Source organism: Ornithodoros turicata, chromosome 2 (genome assembly GCF_037126465.1).
Source record: "Ornithodoros turicata isolate Travis chromosome 2, ASM3712646v1, whole genome shotgun sequence".
In the NCBI taxonomy this organism is placed as follows: domain Eukaryota; kingdom Metazoa; phylum Arthropoda; class Arachnida; order Ixodida; family Argasidae; genus Ornithodoros; species Ornithodoros turicata.
The window spans coordinates 104,583,488-104,600,284 of record NC_088202.1 but is presented as its reverse complement, the minus strand read 5'-3'; the positions used below and the strand labels follow the sequence as shown (position 1 = coordinate 104,600,284).

The 16,797-nt window shown below is 44.9% G+C and overlaps 1 protein-coding gene and 1 non-coding gene across 2 annotated transcripts in view; one reads left to right on the top strand and one right to left on the bottom strand.

Moving 5' to 3' along the window:
- LOC135385896 (uncharacterized) overlaps positions 1 to 16,797 on the top strand; it is a 341,034-nt gene that overhangs the window by 4,516 nt on the left and 319,721 nt on the right. The gene's annotated exons all lie outside the window — the stretch shown is intronic.
- On the bottom strand, positions 12,092 to 12,165 carry Trnat-ggu (transfer RNA threonine (anticodon GGU)). Its single transcript has one exon. It is a non-coding gene; the product is annotated as a tRNA-Thr (tRNA).

The following is a 16,797-nucleotide window of genomic DNA, read 5'->3' as shown; positions in this document are numbered from 1 at the left end:
TGTGCTTGCTATTTAATACACAGACGTGAAGCGAGCATATGAAAGGTGGTGACGCTACACAAGGTCGCCTCTGAAATCTAGCGCTGTACTTGAAGTTTGGAGAATCCTTGCTGCTGCATCTTGAAGTGAGAGATCTTGTTCTTCTCTTTCGTTCGCGGTATATTCATTGAATCCTTCCTAGTGTCTTGACGTCTCGTGGGCTGTACGTATCCTGAATACCGTACTCGAAGTACTCTATACTTTAGTTAACATTTTAGTATTTTGACATTCCGCAAGTTTATAAGAAGGCGGCCGTTGCAGGGAACACTGTCGCATAGCAGTGCACTCTTAACTCGGTACCCTTTAGTAAAGGGTAAAAAATCGCAATATTTTACCCTCTATTTCAGAAGTTACCAACTACCCTCTGAGCAGTACCTTTTATAAAAGTTACAAGGAAACCCACTAATTAGAGGTTACGGCCTTCAATCCAGCACCTGCCCATAAAGGTTACGCCAACGTGCGGCTTTTTATACAGGATGTTCATTTTTATTCGCAACAGAGTATCGCTCATTTGGCAGGTGGGTTATGTGAATTTTTGCTAATTAATCGATCTGTAGTTACAAACACATGCGTCAGGAAATGTCGGAAATGTTTGTAACTACGGATGGGTTAATTTGCGAAAATTAACATAACCCACCTGTCAAATGAGCGCTGCTATATGCTAATAAAAACAAACACCCTGTGCGTGGGATATGGACAGACATTTACAGACCACACCAAGATACCAAAATGCACCAGCAGAAAAGGAGATCTTGCATATATGTATATTACAAAAACAGAAGTCTATCTAGAGGTGACACATTGTGCACAAGTGCGATTCTGATGTGAGGAGAAACCATGGTCGCTTTACCAAAGGTATGTGGAAAAAAGAACTATCTTCTAATTGAGAAGCAATAAATAAAAGTGCGAGGAAGCCAGCGACTCAAAACAACTGACCTATGTTTGTTAAGCTGAACAGACCCAACGAAATGGAGAATTGCAGCAGAAAAAAATTTTATTCCACATTCGTGTTACAGAGGCGAGCACAAAGGGAATACAGTATTACATAAAACGCACACAACCTTGAGGAATATGAGTGCACAGTAACGCAGGAGACACCGCATAACTGCGTTATCAGCGTTGGAGGCGCTCTGGGACGAGTTTGTGAGGTATTGCATTGCGCTGGTGACGGTATGTGAACCTGCATGTGGGATCCTGGGTACAAAAGTTTGGGCAATGAGAGTAACATTTACAGAACCATTCAAATCCGTACAAAGCACAAGGTACACTGAGAGAGCAGCATAAATGCGGGAAGGCGTTCACTCCGCGATTGAGTCTTAGAATATCGTAAGAATACAACAAGTAGGAAGCTGCGAATTATATATCTCGATGCATATATCCGCAGCTCGCAAAATGCACGCCAGTGTATTGACTTGGAGACCAAGTAAGAGCAGGAAAGTAGCAAGCGTAAGTGGCGTTCATATGCAGGACCGCAAAACGCTTGCCATAATCACAACAAACATGCGCTAAGAGCTATTGCTATCAAAATAACGCACGTACCTAGCACAAAATGTACACTTACCCAGTGTATGAAGTGTGTGAATTAGGGCTGCGGTGGATGACGTTCGGTTTCGGTTATATATTCTTTGCAATCTTCGCACTCACTACACTTTCCCCTGAGAACACCGAAAATATGCTTGTTTGCTAGCGACATCTAGCTTTTCCGTGGTTCCTGACGATACTATGATAAACGCGAGGAGTACCACTGATTAAAACAGATTACACTTGTTAACGGACGAACGACGAGCGTTAAGCGTTTCAAGGAAACCGCTCTCAGTGTGGATAGACCTAGACCAGGCCCGGCTACGCAACGAAAAAGAATACCCTTTAGAAAGAAACATACGAACAGTATTCCAGACTGCGAACTTATAATCTGTGTTCATACAGCATTGATAACATGTAGTCGACGTTTAGATGACGCTGAAACAGATAAAAAATAACAGCGTAGATTCGCAACAGAAGGAAAACAAACGATAAGAAACTAATAAAGAAATTATCGTTGGAGATTTCGCTTAGAAGTTACAGTGTCGGAGTAGAGGGTACATTTATAAGTTACAACAATCTGTTTTTGTTTTTTCCGAGATGTAACTTCTATTCGTGTTGTAAAGACATGACTTTGGTCGCTTTTAACCTCTAAATATACGTTACAGTGGTGTAACCTATAAGAAATCTCGAAATCTACGTCTATATAGAAGTTACATGTTTCTAAAAGTTACAATAAAAGGTACGGGCTTAAGAGTGTGGAGCCCCGGACGTGTTGGCATCCGCGGTAATGAAGAAGCAGACAGAGCCGCCTTGAGCGCCCATCAGCACACAGCTCTTTCCTTCATAAGGATGTCTCCCGGTGACCGTAGATATTTCCTTTTGACCCTCACCGGCCCCAAGATACAGACCCAATGGCAACCCGACGTAACGCACTCTCTTCTCTCTGTTGTAGACACCACGCTTTATTTATTTATTCTTCAGCGGCTACCGCCCCTTTTTACTGCACTCTTCCACAGCATGTGGCTGAACGTTGCCTTTACATCGCCCTTTAAACACTGTCTTGGCTCCACCTCGTCTTCCTTCTGCCCCACCTGTGGACTGCACGGAGACCTGTGCTACGTTATCCTAGCTTGTAGGCAATATCACCAAGAGCGTGCACTCATGAAAATTGCTATGCAACGTATTAACCAATGGCCGGTCAACCTCGCGAAAATTCTTGGACCGTGGTCGAACGCTGCACACCAGATGCAAGACCTTCGTGATTTTGCGGAGTTCTTGCGCTCCACCGGTATACTGGAGACGGATCTCTAAAAGTACTCCTCCCATCACCATCCCCCTACATGTACAAAGTACCGCACAAATGTATTTAAGACACCAAATACTGAGAACCGATTGTAATTAAAATACAGCTCAAAATACTTGAAACCAAAAGCATTTAAAATAAACTACCAAATACTTCAAAATGTATTTAAGATACGTTTAAGATAGTTAAGCGCTATCGGTTGTAAAAAAGACCGGTGGGTGTCGTTTCGAGGCTTAAATGGGCACTAAAATGCAAAAACAAGTTCACTTCAAACTACGTTACACGCTATGTTAATTTCGTACTTGTTAATATAATTCAAAACTTTGATTCCGTTACGGAGCTACAATCGAAATTATACCGGACTTTTTCTTGCTTCGGAACGAACGTTCGGAGTGAACGTTGTTTCAGCTCGTGCATCGGTGTCCTTAGTTGATGCTGCGCGTGCACGCGCGTGCCACGCCATGGAGCAGTCCCGGCGAAAAACATAGTCCCGGTGAAACGGCGTCGCGAAGCGGACTGGCGTCGCTGACTCAAGTACGTGAAGATAAATGTTGTCAGTAGAACATTCGCGAGAGCTGTTGCGGGATACAATTTAGTGAATCGGTATGGAATTGGTATTGAAAAATGCGCAATACGCATTATGTCGCTCATACACGGAACACTACGATCGATCGGACCCATTCCAAATCCACACGGCTACTATAGGTATGCGCACGCTTCTGCTGCTGTCTCATTGGATGCTGCCAATCTTTGCCTCCTGGGGATCTTATTCGTTGCCGCCAAAGACAGCTCTGTTTTCATTTCGTTTTTCGTCTGGGGTTTTTCCTGGGTTTTCCTCAGTCGCTTTCAGACATATGTCGCCACAGTTCCCCTAGAAGTCGGCCCAGGACGCACATTTCCCCAGGGCGTCAGTCGTGACGTTGCCCACTTACGTGCCCACACCACCACCATCGTTTTTCTTCTAAACGGTGTAGCGGCCGGTGGACAACAACGAGGATGGACACGTGCCTGGAGCACTCGCTTCTCAGTTTCTCCGGCGCGGCCATGGAGATAGGCCTCCGTCATCGCCTCTCCGTGGCATACCATCACCGCCGGTCTACAACGGTAGCGCTGTGTGAACCAATTTGCTTGTAATATACTAATTGATACACGGACTTTCATTTGAGAGCAAATTGTTTTTGCATTTTAGTGCCCCTTTAACATATGGGACAAATAAATTAGAATCCTCTCATAAGCAGGAAAAGAAAAAATCTATACTATACTGTGTATGTCGAATAAATAGTGTGCATGTTTGCTAAGCGGCGCGAAAACACAAATACATACAGCATCCTACGAGCTTCCAGACGGAGTTAAAAGGCCTGTTGATCATGAAAAGAGCCCGATAGAGAAACATTCAGCGCGCGTTCAGATGCTACAATAAAGGCTGAAGAAGGAGACCGCCGTATTTGGCATGAACGTGCTCTAAGAAGACAGCCTTCGGCGTCAGTCCGACGGACGCGTTGCTGGGGGGGAGCAGGAAAAATAGACCATTTCGCGAAAGTACATCAGTGCTTCATAAAAAGTAGGTCATTTCATAAAAGTTGGAAGTAAAAGACTATAAAGGAGTGTTTTATGCGTCACTTGGGGCTGGCGCTACGAAGGTAATTTCTGGTGCAGTAATACAGCGTTTTCTTCTATCTCTTTCTCGTGTTAAAGTTTAAAAAAAAACTTTAGAATGAAGGAAATGAAAATAGGAAATGCAACAGCATAGCTGCACGGACCTAATCCAGCTATAGCGAAGCAGGAAAAATCCAGTGTTCAGAGTACCATCAATGCGTTCATTTTTCATGATCATCTTTGGAGAGAGAAGCTGATACGAAGTTTACAGCAAAGTGAAACACACAAGTGGAGAGGACGTGAAACACAAACACGCCTCCTTAATGTTTTGATACTTCTGGACATTGAAATGACCCAGTACAGTGAAATATAATAGACAACAAGACAACATAGAATGGACAACATCTCTTGCTGTCCATGAGATATCCGATATCCGATGTGCGAAACGCAATTCGCAAGAAAATGCTTGGGATATATATTGTACGGAAGGGTCATTCCTCTTCATGACAATGCACGGCCTTACACGGCGAGTTTGACGAAATGCGCTGTGAGGTTTTGCCTCATCCCCCTACAGGCCAGAATGAACCCAAAGTGGCTACTATTTCTTTGGCCCCTTAAAGAGCACCTTGGACGAAAGACGTTCCCCACAGGTGAAACCCTCCAGAAATATGTCCTGTAGTGGCTACGACAGCAGTCAGTGTTTCACTGTTTTGTTGTTGCCCTTGCCAAGTGGATCTTGACTCAACTCTCTACGTTCTTCGACTATGCCAAAGGCATCAAAGAGTTGCCACAACGATGGCAGTGGTGTCTACATGCGCACGCTGAATACTTTGAAAAACTGACTTAGTTCGGTGCTTTCCGAATTTTCCATTGTATTTAAAGAAATGCAAGTCTCTGTCAACCTTCAAATACCCTTGTATGTTCTTCAAGCGCTGCTTGATAGTCTCGGTGCCTGGGGGCTCTTGCGTCCTATACTGACTGCGTCGGGAACTGTACCGTCATGTCCGTGGAAGATGATGTAGATGTCCGAAGTAGATGTCCTAAAATTTAAGCCAAGTTAGGAAGAGCAGGGTCCTAAGATATGCACCGAAAATGCTCCGCGCAGTAACTAGTGCGGCAATTCTAGTTTTCAGTGTTGCCATCACGATTCTTGGAAATCTATACAATGCACTATCGCTTCTGTACGCAATACTCTTCTGTATGAACAACATACAAGGTTTCTGGTCAGCTTTACGATAGAGACTATGAGTGCGTTGCATTTTACATTGCGAGTTCCTCTTATTTGTTGGCATAGCGTCCAGCAATGAAAACTTCACATACAAACCAGAAAGGGAAACGCGCTTTGGTAACATTTTACAAGATATGCTGAGTGTTGTTTTTTTATCCGCAACGTAATTTTTTAAAAGCTATGAGAGCGGCATGGATGCAGTTTTCAAGTTGATTGTACGTCCAGGTGGACGTCCTCTCGAAGAGAGTACGTAACTTCCGGATGACTAATTACATAAAATTCATTAATTAACTCTTTAATTAGGAGATTTCGGGTAAAAGTGACATAGCAGATTGGGAGACAATTCTCGTTGAAAGTCATCAGTTAAAAATCCTGAGACGAGCACGTACGTTGAATGGATCAGGAGCGCAAGCTGGACAGCGCTCATTCCACGTCAGAGGTCCACGTGTACTTGAGCGTCAGAGATGACCGGAGTAGGTGCTGATCTGCTGACCAGATCAACCGCTTTGCGGTCCAGATAATTAATTGTTTTCCGTCTCCTCATATTCAAGGAAATGTTACCTACCAGGGTTGCCTCACATTCTGCTATCGCGCTTTTGCATGAAAGCCCGGAATTATAGTTAATTAATCTGACGTAATTATTGCTCTAGCAGTTACATCCTCTTTTGGAGAGGATGTCCGCCTAGTAGCATAACTCAACCGCAAAAAAAATAGCATCCATGCTGCTCTCATAGCTTTTTTTAGGTACGTTAAAACAAAAAAAAAGAAAGAACACGCCCTCTCTCTCTGCGCACAAAACTATTTTGCAACGTTGAGCATCAAAGAAGAAAAATACATACATACATATCCTAACGCACAGACAATCGTAAAATGGAAACTCTCAAGTTTCTGGAGGACGATGAGTTTCTCTTCAGAGTTGACGTTCAGACAGACAAAGAAAGTTGTGGACAAGCATTGGCCTGTATTTGGTGCCGGTGAAGCGAGTACGAAAATTGGTTTTCTATATAGGCCTCTTGTTCTCCCCAACTTTTTCTTTAATCGCAGGTTGTGGAAAGGCGATGATGGAAAGGTTGGCGTTATCGACTTTCCCCACATCTCTTTTAGACCCCCACGTTTATTAAAGGCATTCGCTCTTTTTTTCTTTTTGTCGTTTTTGTGCGAGATGCGAAAAGAACGACAAGAAAAAAGAACGAAAGAAAGAACAACAACAAAGAAGGAAGGACGGTGACACGTTATTAAAACGAAGGTAGGAAGCCAGAGGATGTCTTTATCTCCTAGATTAACCTTCTGTGCTTTATGCAGGGTGTTTCACGAAAATCCCCCGGCTGAATAATTCGAAAACGACGCCACCTATCGGAAAACTTTTTTTTAGCATCCTTGATGCGCCGGCCACAAACTGGCCGCTCAGTTTCTCATTTGCATGCGCTCGTTAATTAAACATCCTGACTTTTTTGTTTTACTTCGCCGGGCTTTTGTACCTGTGCCGTAGCAATAGTCGTCTGAGGCAGTGCCAAGATAGTAAAAACATACCTAAGCCTTTTAGTGATTTTTTTCGAGTAATTAACTGGTTTCGGTTTACAAATTTCTTGCGCGGAGCAGTGTAGGAATGTGCTGTTGCGCTCAACTATCCTGCGCTCAAATTCGTGTTCATCCGCGTGGCGGGGGGGGGGGGGGGCCGCAAGATAAGGAGCAGCCGCGAGAGAGGGTGTGATATGGCTTCTCGCTTTCTACTAAACTCGTAAACAGGATTGTGGTCGTGCCAGAAGCACGAAGCCAGAAGCAGGTCGTGGTGAGAAGCATTGCATCCTAATAAGTTCTGAAGATTCTATGGTTTGCCTTTAAAGCGATAAAAAATCACAAAGTTGCCTCATTTGTAAAATATGGTACGTTTTGAAAACCTCATTAGTCGTCTCCCAATTGCGACACCAAAAAGTAGTCTACATCATTGTGTTCGTCTCGAAATGCCCTTTCTTCTCATAGCAAGTACATCGTATTGTGACTTGGGGAAATGCAACCAACAGTCTTTTTGTGAGGGGTGTCTACCGAAAATGCCTAAATTCTACAGCGCGCATCCCATATATTCCCACTCGTGACATCGTTCATATCACTCACAAACGTTCTTCATGACGACTCAACACAGCACATAAAAAAAACACAAACAATTGCTTCAGAGATGGTCAAAGTTGCGTTCGTAACGCAACGTCGTTCGCAACGTAACTTCGACCATCTCTGAAGCATTTTTTTTTATGTGCTGTTTTGAGTCATCATGAAGAACGTTTGTGAGTAATATGAACGATGTCACGAGTGGAATATATGGGATGCGAGCTGTCGAATTCACGCATTTTCGGTAGACACCCCTCACAAAAAGACTGTTGGATGCATTGCCCCAAGTCACAATACGATGTACTTTCTATGAGAAGAAAGGGCATTTCGAGACGAACACAATGATGTAGATTACTTTTCCCGACTGCCAGCGGCACTTTTTCGAGACGCTGAAGGTTTTCTCGACTGCCAGCGGTCTTCTTCCACGACTCCCACAGTCCTTCTCAAGAAGTACTTCGATGAAAACTTCATTGGTCCGACGCTGCAACGATGAGCTTGCCCAAGGGCTATGTAGCACCGTCAAAGTCACAGGACTTGTTGTAACTTTGCTTATTGACAAACACAAACAGGACCGTTGTCGTCCGCGAGCAGCACAGTGGACGAGGACGTGCCCGGTAGCACGTCGAGATATCCCACATCGATCGCATCGAATAGTAATAAGAGTAAAAAAGATTCCGTACAGAACCTGGTACGGCAAATGCAAGCGGCACAAAAACATGAAACAGGCTCAAACATTGCCCATGCACGCATATGTTACAAAGCTGTGCCACACGGGCAGAACAAATGACATTGTCGTCTAATGCCATTAGAGTTCCGAATGGCATTATCCGCGAAGGTCGTGCCACACGTCAGTTTGTAATGACATTAAACGCCATGATGTCGATACCGCCACTTTGGCACAGTCTTGCTTTTTTTTACTTTTGTCCGGGAAAATTTAAAACAACTCCAGCATTTCCTTCATGAAAGAATACTTCAAATTATGAAGTAGTCTTGTCCTGCACAGTATATAAGTGGTTTTATGCAAGAATACAATTTTTACTCCGCGTGGGCAATGGGTGTGGGAGTAGTGCCTACATCGGCGAATGAGTTGTGACAATCTCATTAAGCAGAAACTGTCATTCAGACACGTGTCATTACACCGTGTGGCACCGCGCGAATGACATTAAAGGAGCAGTCTAGAGGCCCACGACTTTGTTTCTGTTTTTGGTCAGTATGGAATGTTAGGCGGCCGAAAACAGTTTTTCCACAATTAGTGCCACCGTAGCGAAATTGGGACGCCTGCAATAGCTCCCCGAACCTCCCGTGCGCGAAACACCCTCCTTCGCTGAAAGATGAATGTCACTGAAAAGGTTAGCCAGCTGTAGGGATCGAACACACCCTCCTTCGCCTTCACGATAGACACGTGATGAGCGCCACCACGCGCGTCACTATGTGACGCAAGTGGTGGGGAAGCTCCTCATTGGACCTGGGATCACATGATCGAGGTGAGCAACATCGCCCTGGATAGGCAGACCTCGCTCGCTTCACTACGTCACTCCCAGGCCGGAGCGTCTGCTACCGCTTCGGAGACGCCATGTGTTCTGCGGCTACGTGATGTCCGAAACGGAAGGTTTGAAGGCTGTCCACGACACAACCACGATTTTTTTGGGACAGCAGGCACCACGGGAAGAACGAGTGGTGCAGCTCGAAATTAACTGCGCTTGTACAGCGAAAAACCCGTGCTCCCAGACAGTATGCAGCCTGTCCGACCGTTTTCACCGCGCAGTTGGTTCAGTGGCTAACAGGTGGCGCGACAATACCGCCGCCATCACTTGCTTTCTGCTACTGTGAATTCTGAGATTGCACAGAAACCACGGATATATTACTCTTGTGATCGTAATCTTATTTTCTCAGGCTGCGTATATGCTTTTTTTTTTTAGAAAACGTGAAATAAATCATATAAAGACTAGAAGTCAACAAGAAACAGCTCGCAATGTTCGTAGCAGGCGGTTTTTCCCACGAACGAATGAGGGGCTGTCTACCACCAACGTCACAGTAGAGTGGGTGTGGTCTGCAGTTGGAGCGCTCCGGCCTGTCACCGCGGCAGCGATTTTCCAAATTAATTGCACCGTGGTGAAACAACTTTGGACAGAAATATTTTGTGGGAATACCTTTCACATAATGCTTTACAAGATGACAGCTCAGTTTTTGGCCATGTTAGATACCACTTTAATGCTCCTTTAATACTGAAGCCATTAAGCACTTCATGTCATTTTCGTGCCCATGTGCGTGGTACATTTTCGACTGTAAAGAAGGAGGCATTGTGAGATGTCACCCGTTTGTGCGCAGTAAAAATTTCGCATGACTAAGGGGCCATTAGGCGCCACAGTAATACCGGCAGTACGAGGTGCACTTAGCCGTGATGAGATTCTCTGTGTTACAACCCCAGACGACTACGAATAAATGTTCGGAGGCTCTGGGATACTAGTGAATATAGTGCCTCCTCACGCTATCGCTGGCGGTTGTTCAACCGGAAATATTCGCGCTTGAATAGAAACCTCGGGAGCTTAGACAAAATTCTAACTCTCGCACTTACGCGCCGTGTTTCCATTGAGTTTGCGTTAAGCTTAATTGTATTCGGTGTTTTACGGCACGCTGTACTGAACAGGTAAAGGGATATATATAACTGAAAGAAAGATAGTTTTGCACGATTATTATGCACATAGCGTAGTATAATTGTCAGAACGGATGATTTCAGGTTGGAGTTCTGCGTCGGATGGATGGGGATGTGAATTTGTATGAATTTTTGATAAGATTTATCACAGAAGCGGCTGCCGGCCACGGTGGCTCAGTCCGTAGCGCGTTCGCCTTCTGATCCCGAGATCGCGGGTTCGAACCCGGCCGACGACGCCAGCAACTTGATGGCAGGGTACAAGGTGCTCAGACACGCCGTCTTCTGCGAGGGACGTTAAATACGGGGTGCCGTGTAGTGAGATTTCATCGCACGTTAAAGAACCGTCAGGTGGGCAAAAGCATTCCACAGACCGACAGCCGTGGAGTTGCTCATGATCTCAGTTGTCTCGCGACGTAACCCCCGATTATTTATTTACAGCAGCGGATCTCAGCCAGGGAGGAATTTCCATTTGCTGGAATTTGAGGGTGTCACCGCGGAACGATATCATGTAAATTCGTCTCCAAGCGGTCATTGAGCGCACTCCGTTGTAGTGTATCAGTCATAGGGCATTTCTTTCAACACGCCTCGCAGTGTGTCACGACGGCTCCCAGGTGTGCACGATGCAAGAAGGGCTGTCTCGCGCCAAGGTCTCCTAGAAAAATACAATGAAATAAAACAACAATACTTTCAAGATACCCTTGACGAGCAACAAAAAATTCAATTTTTATGCGTGCATTACACTCGATTCAATATAGGAGGCAACAACGCTTTGATAAATAGAAATAGGGGTGCAGGGAGCAAAGAGCTCGGGAACAACAGATTTATCTGAAACGTGGAAAGACGACATTTCAGTATGCAGCCAACCTCCATTTATGAACAGCCGCCGTTTCTAGAAAAATCGTTCATACATCAGGATTCATAAATCGTTGTTTGGAAAGAGCGTAAGAGCGCGAAGGCGCTATGGAATGGGATAAAATGCGTTGTGAAGCGGGGTTACGTTCGATTGTCGTGAATGCGTCTTTAAAGTCGACAATAGGGTGGTCACCCCTGTGTCTATGTCTGAGTGCTTTACTTCCTTTTTTGCTTCCTCATTATTATTATTTCTTTTTTTCGGTTATGTCACAGCTGGACCGAGAATTAAGGACTTCCTACATTTTTTTATGGAGCACAAGACAACATCAGGTGACCGCTATACCTACACTATCGAAAGGGCGTGCTCAGATGCATTGGGTAGCAGTTATGTTCCGTTTTGTCTCATAAAATTACACGCATAATACATGTTTAGCAAATGGCTGACTCCAACTCCCTTTGCAATGTTTCTTCGCTAGTTTTTTTTTTTTTTTTTTTCACGTGTTGCGGAAAAGTCATGCTAGATATCTAGGATAGTCATGCTACGAGGGGTGTTCAAGTCAAACCGGGACTTTCTGTCACCTGAGTGTAGAAATGGCTCGCGCTACTTCTTTTTCGTCATTTTCACACGCGACAGGCCTCCGCGTTCACCGCGTGGTGCTCCAAAGTTCGTGCAAAACAGAAGACACGTGCTGGACAAGATGGCCGACAACGAGGTGAGCGCGCACATCGAACAGCGAATTGTCATGAAGTTTGAAAGATGAAACGATGAAAGATGAAAGTCACTGAAAAGGTTAGCTAGCTGTAGGGATCGAACCCACATCTTCTGGATTACCAGTCCAGGGCTCTACCAAATTGAGCTAAGCTAACACGCCTCTCCAGCGACTTTCGGGGTGCGTCATCTGAAGGGAATCTCTTGTCATGAAGTTTCTCGTGAATAAAGGCGTAAAGTCATCTGAAATTCAGAGAAGACTTCAGGCTCAGTATGGCCACGATACACTTAGCCGCAGCAAAGCGTTTGAGTGGTGCAAACGGTTCCGAGACGGCCGTACATCAGTGCAGGACGATCCCGGCCGAGGCGGCTCAGAGCCCAGTGTCAGAGTTCCTGAGAACATCCAACTTGTGGAGCGCCTGATCCTCAAGGACCGACGGATAACATGTCTCGAACTGGCTCGAAATACGGACCTTTCTGTGGAAACGTTGAACATTCATGAACACCTCCAGTTTCGGAAAGTTAGTGCCCGTCGAGTCCCGAGGCAGCTCTCCGTGTTTGACCGGCAGAGAAGACTGGAAATCTCCCAAGAGCTAAGGTACCGTTTCGACACTGAAGGACAGCCGTTCCTTGATCGGATCGTCACGTGCGATGAAACGTGGGTGAACCATTTCACTCCTGAGTCTAAACGCCCATCAAAACAGTGGAAGCATCCGGGCTCGCCAGCTCCCAAGAAGTTCCGAAGCACCCCGTCTGCGGGTAAGGTCATGGCCACGGTTTTCTGGGACAAGGCTGGCGTTGTTCATGTTGATTTTCTGCCCTCTGGTACCACCATCAATAGTGCATATTAATGCCAGGTTCTCAGGGATGTGCATAAGGCGCTGAAGCAAAAGCGGCCGGGCCTCATCACTAAAGGAGTCCTCCTCCTACAGGACAATGTACGCCCGCGTACCGCCCATCTCACGACACGCACCTTACAGGAACTTGGCTGGGAGTTGCTGCCACATCCCCCTTACAGTCCAGACCTTGCCCCCAGCGATTTCCATCTCTTCGGGCCACTGAAGGCGTTCCTTGGGGGCCGCCACTTCAGCTGCGATGACGAGGTCAAGAATGCGATCCGATCATGGCTGCTACGCGCCGGGATTTCTACGCTGCTGGCATCCAAGCCGTCGTGAAACGCTGGGACAAGTGCATTAGTGCAACTGGAGATTACGTTGAAAAATAAAACTAAGTTCTCGCCTGTAAGTTCATTTTACTTTTGCGAAAAATGAAAAGTCCCGGTTTGACTTGAACACCCCTCATAGATCCATGTCTATAGACATAGGACAGTCTATGATAGATCTTGGAATCGGAATGACCCAAGCTATCGCAGACCATCTTTTGTCTACATTCGAATGTAAGCATTCATCGGGTACGCTCTGCAGCCGCAGGAGATATCTATGACGTGAAATCGATAAATATCGGACTCTCCTTGCGTGTAAAACCTATTCCTAATCTGAAAGGCGGCAAGTGATTAATGCGTGTTACTTTTTTCAATTGTTATTGTTAATTCGATTCGTCGATAGATTCCAGTGGCGCGGCTCTGCTTTCCAACCTCTACACAACACTGAAAGCACGTATTTGGAATTTTGTGAATGCTTTAGTTATCGCTTCGGTTATCGCTTCAGTGATGTGCACCCGTATGATTGGCATCTAATTACTGACGCTAACTCGAAGTTCTGTCGAAATTTCCTTGACTCCGCTCGATGGACAATGATTTCACGAAGTCCACCGTTGTCTAATCTTTCGTTCCCAATGATCGAGATAAGTTATCCAGTCAACACCAGTCAGCGAAGCGCACGATATTCGAAATAACAGTGTGTGGGTCTAAATGCCGGCACAGCCCAAGCGGAAAGTGACGCAAACTGTGTTCGGATGAACGCTTCCATCTCCAAGGCGGCGCACCTGGTTAACCCATCAGGGTGGGGATTTGCAGATCGTCGGTAATGCCACTTCTCCCAGTGCCCTTAATGGGCGTTCGCACCGATGGGCATCTGCGACACCCCAAGTTGCGATCGCCATCTTTTCTACTTCGGCTAAACTGAAGCGCAAATTACGCAAATGAGTTTCGCGCCGTTGGGACACTAGCTGTGTTTGCGGGATGAAAAAGGAATAGGAAAGGCAGGAAAGTTCTCGCCAGGAAGAGTGGATATATATGTTTAGACCGCTTAAGGACCACAGTAAATAAATTTACTCCATATCTCCGCAGAGTAATTTTGGCTCCCTTACAGAGTGATGATGCTCTCCTGGACGACAGCTTTAGATTTCCGCTCCTGAAAAAAAGAAGGAAAGAGTAAACGTTACGCTACGCATAAGAGTGATCAGTGACAGAGATTTTGCACTGGCAAAAGCGTTGGGTGTACTCTATTTTTTGTTTTTTTGTTTTTTAAGGGTGTACACTGTATAACCACTCTTATTTTTGTACGTGGACTTAGTCATTGCTTGTCTTTTATGTTACAACGTGTTATCCCATTTATGTACTCTATTTTCAGCATAAAGAGAGTTCAAATTTAGGGGATAAGGGGATAGGTAGGTTCTCCAGATCAGATGACAATACACTGATGACCATGATGATGATGATCGTAGAAGAAAAAAATATGGAGATGTGAGCCCGCTCACCGCGGGAAAAGCTACTCCAGATCTAGTAGAGGAAAACGAAAGGAAGAAAAAGAAACGCCCAGCACTTTCTGATGACACTCTTGATGACGACACACAAAAATTTAGCGGATAATTAGGGGAAACGTAACGGATGAATTTTCCTAAACGTTCAAGAAGGAATAGGTCATACTCAGCCCAATGTACTGGAGCATCATATATCCTGAAGTGGTACCTATTTAGCCTAAAACATGCCCATTTAGGCGGGAGAGGTATAATGTTGTTTTCAGAGTAAGGCTATTGTAGTAAATATACAGCTATGTTACGAAATATTTGTGCCTATAACACAAGTTTGATAGGTTTTCGTTTTGGGCTCAATTTACTCATGACGAAAGCTGAACAAAAGACCAATAAAGAACATGTATCTGGATTGTATAGAAAAAAACTAATTGAAATGTCCGTTATGTTTTGTTCAACACTGAAAGAAGGCAGTGAAATGGCATCGAAGGAAGACTCCCTAAAACACATTGTTTTGAAGAAGTCGTCCTGTTCCCTATGATGAATTGGACTACTCGACTAATTGGACTACTCCAATGGACTAATCAAGTGACTATAAAACCTGTCTTGCGCGAATCTACTGCATCTAATTGAGTTTTCACGAAGCGTGACACGGATTTTTCGACCTAATGACTTCGTCCGCTACTTCGTCTTTTTCTTTAGTTCCACTAATTACGGACTGGGTCGACGCTGACGCGATATTGGATTGTCTTGGCGTCTGATGTGTTTAATTAAGGAAGTTTTTTTTTCTCTCTCTCTCTTTTCCCATACGATAAAAGTAAGTATAGATAATGCGAGATGTACGTTTGAGCAACCTTATATAGGTAAGAAATTGTAGAATTCTGCTCAAACGAAATTAATGGTTTTGCATTCTTGCATTCTGCTGTTTGTAGATGCTTTTGAACCGTTCATTAAATATATTGTGAACAGGAAATTCTCTTGTAACTTTTGATTTTCAAAATCTCTCACTTCTTGCTCTGTGGATTTAGTGCCACGTATTTCACAAATGCCAATCAGGTGATGCGTAAATGCCTTTTGTGAGCATTGCAGAGCTGCGGTACGTCACAACTACCGTTCCCGTGCACCATGTAGCTGTTCCGGCTCAAAAGGAAAAAAAAAAGGAAACGAAAAACAGAAGCGGAAGAGAAAGGCTGAACAGAAAATCCAAGAGGTTCTGCCGGGTCAGTCGTGATAAATGACCTTTCAGCTACACGCCCTCGAGCTAACGGAGTGATTCGGCCTCTCCCGACACTTTCAAGCTGGGTTGTTCCTTGTTCCCCACCCAGCCCTTCTTCTTCAGCCCATGCTTCTCTTCATTGCCGATGTATAGCAAACCACGTGGAGCAGAGGTACTCATATAGAAAGGGAAACAGCAGCGGCGCACTTCAGTACACACGATCTGTTCCATATGTTCAGTTGCTCATAAAGTAACATATACTAGGGGCCTAGAAAGCCTACTTGCAGGTTGCTACTGAAAGGTTCGAAATAGAAGATGGGAGAAGAGATAGCTCGAAAGTCCTCTGTGTACACGAGAAACTGTTGTTAATTTTGTTGCAAGCAATTCATACCGTCATTCATAGCGGCTTTGCAATGGGACTTTCTGCGACGTGGAAAGAGCACGGGAAGAAGCGGCTTTTGGCCTACCTTGGTTTTGTGTTAATTTGGAGAACGCAGGGTGTGCATAATCACAAAATAAAGTAGTAGTTGCTGTTGTTTCAGATGCGTATTAGGGCCCGCAAAAAATAATTATGATGACATTATCTGTGACCATGCTGATATTAGCAAGTCGTCTTTCGGACATTCACGTTGAGCTTAGGCTGTAGAAGAAAGTAGAATAACACGGGAGATGGAGTTTGAGGGCGTGCTCATACCCTAGACGCTACTGGAAGCCTGTCATCAGGTAGCGCGTAAACGAACGTAGTTCGTATCGTCGAATGATGTAATTAATCAAAATAGTGTATAAAAACGCTTGCAGTTATAAAATATCACGAAGAATAGTCTGTAATAGTTGTGTAAGTGTTTTAATTGCACCGCAGATTTGTACCGTTCGTAACAGCCTGCTGCCGGCGAGAAACGTGGAAGATAGCGACATCCAAGCG